Raw genomic sequence first — 8051 nt, forward strand, 5'->3', positions numbered from 1 at the left:
AAGCCTTCAATTGTAACCGGGTCCCTGCGAGAAGCCTCCTGCTCTCCGGACCCCCCGAAAAAGCTTTCTGTTTCCACCGGGTCCCCCCGAAAATGCTTTTTTCCTCCGGATCCCCCCGAAAAAGCTTTCTATTTCCTCTGGGTCCCCCCCAAAAATGCTTTCTATTTCCACCGGGTCCCCCCCAAAAATGCTTTCTATTTCCACCAGGTCCCCCCCAAAAATGCTTTCTTTCCTCCGGATCCCCCCGAAAAAGCCTTCAATTACCACCGGGTCCCCCCCGAGAAGCCTTTTTCCCTTTTCTTACCTATTCTCTTGCACGTGGTTTAACGGTTACCGCGGATTAATTTCTATACCGGATCCGATTTCCCTTTCCCCCTTTTCTTTGTTTCACGCCGTTCGTCCTCGGGTCCTCCGTTGCTGCCGTCCCAGGAGAGGGCACAGGTCTCTGGACCGCTGAAATCAGCGGGGCGCGCCTTCCAGGTTTTCTGGTCCCTCACCTGGACTGGCGGACATTGGATCCCGGACGAGCGCCCAAATTGTGAGAAATATCTCAAATTAAAATTTCGAAGACGGCCAAATAAAGTGAAACAAAGAACTTTTATTTTCAGCGCGCGCTGGGTGCAATCAGGTTTGCCTCGTGCCAGGGCCTGAGAACACACCGAGATGGGGGGGGGGCAGTTCTTTTAAGGTCTCTCAATTTGCATAACTGTTCCCTTGTCCCTCCCATGCTCAGCTCTGCTCTGCTTTCTTTCTTTCTTAAAAGGCAATATAGCCTTTTCTTGAGCCCAATTGGTTCTCTCAGGGCAGGCTCATGTGGGGAGTGGACGAATGGAAGCTTACAAGGAATGCAGAGAGATGCTTCAAGAACAGTGGGCCTCTCAGGAAGAAATCCATCTCGGAGTGCTCTGACAGCTGGAACCAAGGAAAAGCCTGAAGTCCAGTGATAAGAAACAGGTCCTCCACAGGACCCCCCTCTCCTGTACCTCCAGACCACACCTCCCTTTCCTCCCTAGATACCCCCTTTCCCTATATGGCCAGGCATATATTCCTGACCTATCTTTCCGAGCCCCCTTATCAGAAACCCTTTGGATTCGATGTTTCCTTGCACAAACCCACCCTTGTACCAGAACTTTCTATAGCCCCCCTATATAACCAGCTTGTAATAAAGGAATTCGCCATTTTGCGAGTCATATAACACTTGTGTGTATGTCTCATGTTCCTATGCAAGATAGGCCCTGGGTCACTTGCGTGGACATCCCCCCCACGCAAGAGGCTCACACTTCTCTTTTCCAGTCCATTGGTTGTTTTAACCATCCTATCAGATTGTTTCCCTGTCCCAGCCGCATGGTCCCTTGGCAATGAGCCCTGGTTGGTCTCATTGCCTTACAGGTTTCCTGGTTCGCCTTCACACAGCAATAGCAAACAACAGTAACATGATCACAACTATTAACAGGTCATGGCTGCAACAGAACTGCAGCCATAGGCAACTGTAGAACACCCCTGATCACAAACTCCTCATCATGAGGCAATCATGGAAACCCTGCTTGTAATAAAACCGTTTCATTTATTTCTCACACCCTAATCACTCGCTCTCTCCCTGAGCAAGTCTTCGTCTGGAGTTCGTGCACGAAAATTACAGGGAACTGCAGTAGTTTATTTGCTTATTTGCCTTCAAAATTTCGGTCAAATATTTGAAATCTGTGCTGCAGGAGACCCTCCTGAGCCGTCCAACAGGGACGGGGGCGCCCTCTCAGAGGGAGAATCCCACTGCACAGGGATCCAAATCCGAGACACGGCACCAAATTGTTATAGTCAAAAGACCAGATATATTTTTAAAATATAGTAGAAATTTATTAAAAGCAAATAAGCAAAACAACACGCTGGGAGACCGGGGGAAACTCCTGTTCCACCAACGGTCTGCACGCCAAAAAACGTACACTGGTCTTTTATATGTGCCATTATCCCCTCCCCTCTAGTTGGCGCTTAGATGACAGCGGCAGGTCCCGGATGAGGGCAGGAAGGCGGCAGACTTCTCTCCCCCCCTCCTCCCGTTCCTCTGGACGACTTCCTCCACCCACATTTTACAGGCACACCCAAACTTACATTCAGAACCTGTTCAACACAAGAAGATATAGCTTGCCATAGTAATACAACATTGTGGCTTGACACCTGTAATTCAAACTAATCACTAACATTACAAATTTAATTTGATTAGCAAATTATTCACCTTTGCTTTTATTAACTATTACACAACGCATGCTTTGTCAAGTGAAGCGTGACTCTGAAAGCATAAAGTCTATTTTAACTGATGTAGAACATGAAGGAGAACCCCATTGGTGGAACATTTTTACAGGGTACTCCCCTACAGCAACACAAGTGTTTCACTATCTATTGCATCCAATATTAATCATAGTAGGAACCATGATTCTGCTATCCATCCTTAATGTCTGGTTGTGGTTCAGATTGAGTGCCGTATTAAAGAGGACTCACATAATGTGAGTAGCAATGCACACCTATCGAAACCCTTTGTCTGTGGAACTTGACGAAAGAATTCGTAAGTTCTAAGAAAAGGGGGGAAATGAAGCAAGTAAGGGCCTAAAGAGTTAACTTGGAATGCTTAGCTTGAGATAGATGCTAGGTCTTAGGAATTTTAAAGGATGGTACCTTGCATCCAAGATAGGCTTACATGCCAAAGAATGCGTACACGCCTAGATAAGAGCATGAATGAAGAGATAGGATAGGAACACTTAAGAGATGAGAGGCGAAATAGGGGAATGAGCCCAAAATCTTGCAGAATTCACCATCATGGATTCAACAAAACAAAGAAAGTTGAAAAGTTCAGCCGAGGAAGAAAAGAAGAAGACCCCTTGAGGCTGACGAAAAAGGAATGACCACCAAAACAGCACCCCAAAAGACAACTCCACCCCAGGCTCCACCCAGATTCCATCTATTATGAATATTATGATTAGATGTTGCAATTATATGAATATGCATGTAAAGATGTTGTAATCTCTCACCAAAACTGTATAAATTACTTGACTTTTCACTGAGAACTTTGGAGCTAGTTTGTCCAGCGCAAGCTGTCTAACACCCCAATGTTGCTTGAAATAAATACCTTTTGCTGCTTAAAGACCCAAAACTGTCTCTGAGTAGTTTCATTGCACCCTTTTGGGGCATCATCTATCTGCTCTGCTGATCAGTCTATTTATATTCCTGGCTGATGGGGGCTTTAGGACTTCCGTTGAGGGGGTCTGTCTTCTACCTTTACTCGTGGTAGTCTCCCTCCTGTGAGGGTTCTGTCTCCTGCTTTTAATCATACCAATTTACCTCTGGTGGGAGATTTACCCCCTGCATTCTTAATCATGGCGCTTTTCTCGAAACGTAATTGCTTTTGGTTGCGATCCTCACCATGCTCGGGCTGGTCCAGAACCAGCCAGCTACCTGGGATGCCACAGGCTCCCTTTCTCCACCCCTTTCCCCTCCTCCTCCGCGGCGGTGGGTGAACCCGAGGGGCAGCGGCATCCAGAGAAAATCAACTCCTGGTCACTCGCCCCCCCACCCCCAATCTGCACACCTCCGTGTCTCTCTCCGAAGCACGGCCTGAACTTCAACTATGAAACTGAAAGAGGAGGAGGAAGGAGAGAAAGAAAGGAAGGAGAAAGAAAAAGGAAAAAAAAAAAAAGGGGGGGAGCTTGGATGCATGAATCATTTGAAGAATGGACACACAGCGTTGGAACCATTGAATCTATTTGATAATTTAAATGCCTGTAACTTTGTTCTTGGTACCTTTAAAAAAGCAAAGTTATTTATACAGTGTCTTTTATGCTTTAAACCAACAAACACCTAGTCCTGGGTACATGTGTACAATTAGATGCACTCATGCACATGCCATAGTCGAGATTTAAAGAAATAAGTTAAGAATAATACTAAAATTGATGAAAAAATATGTTAAAACTTCAGATTGATTGATTGATTAATGCCTGTGACAGAGGCCTGAGTCATGTCTGAGACTGCCATAGTTGGTCCGTGGTTGTGTTTGTCAATGTGGCATGGTAAAATATTGTATAGTTTCACTGTTGGGAACTTCTCTTTTGGAAAAGATACAGCAGAACCGTTGTTGGCACAGAGTTGGCATTGAAACAGAGCAAGGGTTTTAAGAGTTAACTTAGAGGGTGCTGGAATCTTGCTCTGGGGGAGGTTCTGGTACCTTGCTCTGAGGAATTAGATGTTTATGTTAAAATATAACAGAGACAGGGACCAGGTTTTAAAGGATTAGCTAAGAGAGAGATGGTACCTTGCTCCAACAGTTCCGCTTATGTTGAAATATAGCAGAGATAATCTGTTCTGTTCTGTTCTAGTAAAGATAGCAGAAAGGTCAACCCAGTAGTCATAAATAAAGATAGGATGGGCATCCAGGGAGATAAAGGAGCAATGAGTCAGGGGGGTTTTGCAAGCCCCTAACATGTAGTCAGCGAAACAAAGAGAGTTGAAGAGTTCAACCGAGGAAGAAGAGAAAGACCCCAATTGAGGCCGAAGAACAGGATCAACCACGGGGAATCTCCCCAAAAGATGACTCAACCTCAAGCTCAGCCCAAACCCCACCTATTATGAATATTATAATTAGATGTCAAAACCTGATGAATATGTATGTAGAAATGTTGTAATCCCTCATGAAAACTGCATAAGAACCCCTGACTTCTCACCAAAACCTTAGAGCTACTTTGTCCGACGTGAGTCAGGTGGTTCTCTAATGTTGCTCGAAATAAATACCTTTGCTGCTTTAAGACCAAATTTTATCTCTGAGCAGTTATATCCTGCCAATTTTGGCATCATTCTTGGTGAGCCAGCCAAGAGTTAACTCCTCTGGTGCTGGAATCCAGGGGGCCTGGGGACCTTCGAGGCCTCCGACTGGATCTTCTCCCCTTAACCCCTTGGCTTCCCACACAGGTGGATGTGACTTCTGCTCAACATAAAAAGGTATTTATATTTGCTCTTTGGTTTAATTTGGTTGAGTTTACTCTGTAAGACGGAGACAGGACGCTGTTCCCACAGGGTATGAGAAGGGACACATTCTAAAAGGGGTAATAACCCCTGTCTGGTTTATCCTAGATTCGGTTTGCATTATGTTTTACTTGGCCAAAATGATGTTTATTCTGACTTGAAGATTTGGGTAAGCTACACTCTTAGGTTTCCTTTGGGTTGTCTTAAGATTTGGGAAAGCAAGAATTTCCTTTAGGTTTTCTTAAGGTTTGGGAGCTAAGGTGTTAAGTTTCCTTTTGGTTTTCTTCTCTCCTGTAAAGGAATTCCTGGAATGTAAACAACTGAAATAGCACTCTGTGTTTTTATCTGTTTTGTTTTGTGTTATATGCTGTCTTGTTTTATGTTTAAAATTGGCAATCATTTATGGGAAGTGGTTCCGGTAATTCTGAATGAGTAACTAAGAACTTACCATCTAAAGCCCAGAGTTAAGATTTGTCCTTTTTGTTTCTGCTCATTATATGTGAGGGTTTTATGCAACAATTGTGGTAAATACATTTTAGGACCAAGGGGAACTCAAGAAATAAGATTAAATCAAACCCTAAATCTGTATTGTATCAGGTGTCAGGCTAATCAAAGTTTGGAAGAGACCCAGTGGGCAAGTTATCATTGTCATATGACTAATAGGTATTTGTTTCTAAAGATTTACTCAAATCTGCTGTAAAGTGTGTATTATGTGGTCTACGAGTAGGGAGCCCCTGGTGGTCTAGTGGTGACGCGGCGCTGTCACCGCCGAGGCCCGGTTTCAATTCCTGGTCAGGGCCCCTCCCCGGGCAGATGGAGCTCGTTAGCCCTGTAAGGCAATCCATCTACGTCCCGAGGACCTCGCTGCCACCGTCCAAGCTCGCTTGGCCCCGGCAGATGAACCTCAGGATTAAAGGGTGGGCTCAGTTCCGCGCACACTGTGTCTCACCTAAAAAAAATCCAATGCGCAGGCTGGAAGATGTAAAGACCTTCCCCAGTTCTTCGTTCGCAAAGACTGACCATTACATTACATTACATGTGGCCTGCAGTGACATCTTGTGTCTTTGTGTGGTAACACAATATTAGAGTGTAAAACTCATGACATAGGGAAACTTTTGAGAAAGTTTGGACTGTGTCAGTGGGTGTGTGAGAAACAGGCTTTACTGCGAAGTGAGTGAGGAGTTCCAATCTGCAGTTCCGTGTGAGAAGTACTTGAAGAATTATGGGGAACATTGAGTGAATTTATAGATCATTTAGAATGGAAGGGATATGATCTATTAGTAATTGAGAACTTTAGTAATTGGGAACCTGTGTGGGCTCACGACCCCTATATAGGATGGCATATTACTGATGCTCAGAGAGTTTGAACCAGTCCCTACACTTGTTGTCATAAAAGTGTTGCAAGTGCCTAAGACACATTATACATATTATCCCTTCCCAAAGAGACCAAGAAAAAAGTTGTAAGAGGTATACTGGGCTCTTATAATAATGGGAGGCAAAAAAAGTAAAGAAATAAATACTAAAACACCTCTGGGTTGCATTTTGAAGAACTGGAAGGAGTTAGATGGAATTCCCAGAGGGAATCTGAATAAAAGGACATTTTTAAAATACTACCAAAACCGGTGGCCTCTATACATTAGATGATGGTGAAAAATGACCACCTGAAGGAAGTCTTGATTACAATACAATTTTACAGCTCATGCTGTTTCTCAGTAGACAGCAAAAGTGGGATGAAGTAATGTAAGCAGATAGATATGTTTTTCACCTTAAGAAATAAACCTGAATGGCAGAAAAACTGGAACAAATGTCCTGCCCCAAGATCCTTTTGTCTTAGCATTAGAAAAGGAGCAGAAAAATGATAAACCAAAAAAGGGCTGCTGTGACTCTTGTAGTATTAGTCAACAGTGTCTCAAATTAGGGAAAAGAGAAAGTGATGAAGAAAGTATAATATATCCCCATGAGCTACAGCCAAGGGGGCCAGAGTAGGCAGGACAGAAACCCGGTAGCCCACAGGGATCAGGAAGGGATGAAACAGATTCTGAGAGCATAGCAGAAAGTGTAGATGACCCAGAAGAAGGAATTAGCAGTACATATTGGACTGCTGGACAGAAAGCTAAAGACAAGATAGGAGGTAAAGGGAAAGCTAAAACTGAAACTAGGCACACAGTTGCTCTTTTTCGACAAGTAATAGCACCAACAGGTGAACAGACAAAAGTGAAAGCGTGATTTGAATAGCTGGAGAGAAGAAGCTAAATGTTTTAGAGAAAATCCTGAAAAAGTGGCTAAAAGATTTGAATTAATTGTGAAAAATCAAGATATTGATTGGTCAAATATAGATCTGATACTATCAGAATTGACAGAAACAGAAAAGGAGCTTGTAATAAAAACAGCAAGAAACCATGTGGAAGGACAGATTGCAACAAGGGTTTTAAGAGGAAACATAGACGATATTTTTCCCTAATTGGGACCCAAATAATCCAGGGTATTATGAATTCTTAGAACAATACAGAAAATTGGTCCTAGTGGGGTTGCAAAAAGCTATACCTAGAGCTGTAAATTGGACCGCATTGTATGATGTCAGACAGGGACGAGATGAAATGCCTGCAGCATTCCTAGACAGGCTTAGAGTTGCCGTGAGACAATACGCTACCCTGGACCTGTCATCAGAAATAGGCAAGCAACAATTATTGGGACTGTTAATGGCACAAAGTAACCCTGATATTAGAAACAGGTTACAAAAGATCGATCATCCTTCTAACAAGGATTTGGAGGTATTAATAAATGAAACCTGGAAAGTATACAACAGGGAGAAAGAGGAAGATAGGAAATTGACAAAAGTTGTAGTGTGCTGGGGTCTTGGTAGTTTTAAAGGATTGTGCTGGGTTCTGAGAAGGCCAGGAGCTGACCGTTAGTCAAACAAGAACAAGTCTGCAGCTGCAGGAATGCAGAGGTCAGCAGAAAGCAATGTGTGAGAAACGGTGATAACAGAAACTTTTCCCAGGAATGTGTGCTTTAAGACTACCAATCGTTGGACTGTCTGAGGCGCATGG

The 8051-nt window shown here is 43.6% G+C and overlaps 1 long non-coding RNA gene across 1 annotated transcript in view; it reads left to right on the forward strand.

Moving 5' to 3' along the window:
• Positions 1-8051, forward strand: part of LOC114069621 — a 10508-nt gene that overhangs the window by 1446 nt on the left and 1011 nt on the right. The window contains exon 2 of the long non-coding RNA XR_003573804.1: positions 4485-4493. This is a non-coding gene — a long non-coding RNA (uncharacterized LOC114069621). The remainder of the gene's footprint in view (positions 1-4484; positions 4494-8051) is intronic.

Source organism: Empidonax traillii, unplaced genomic scaffold, assembly GCF_003031625.1.
Source record: "Empidonax traillii isolate 1590-97213 ecotype Southwest subspecies unplaced genomic scaffold, ASM303162v1 scaffold1314:size239288, whole genome shotgun sequence".
NCBI lineage: Eukaryota > Metazoa > Chordata > Aves > Passeriformes > Tyrannidae > Empidonax > Empidonax traillii.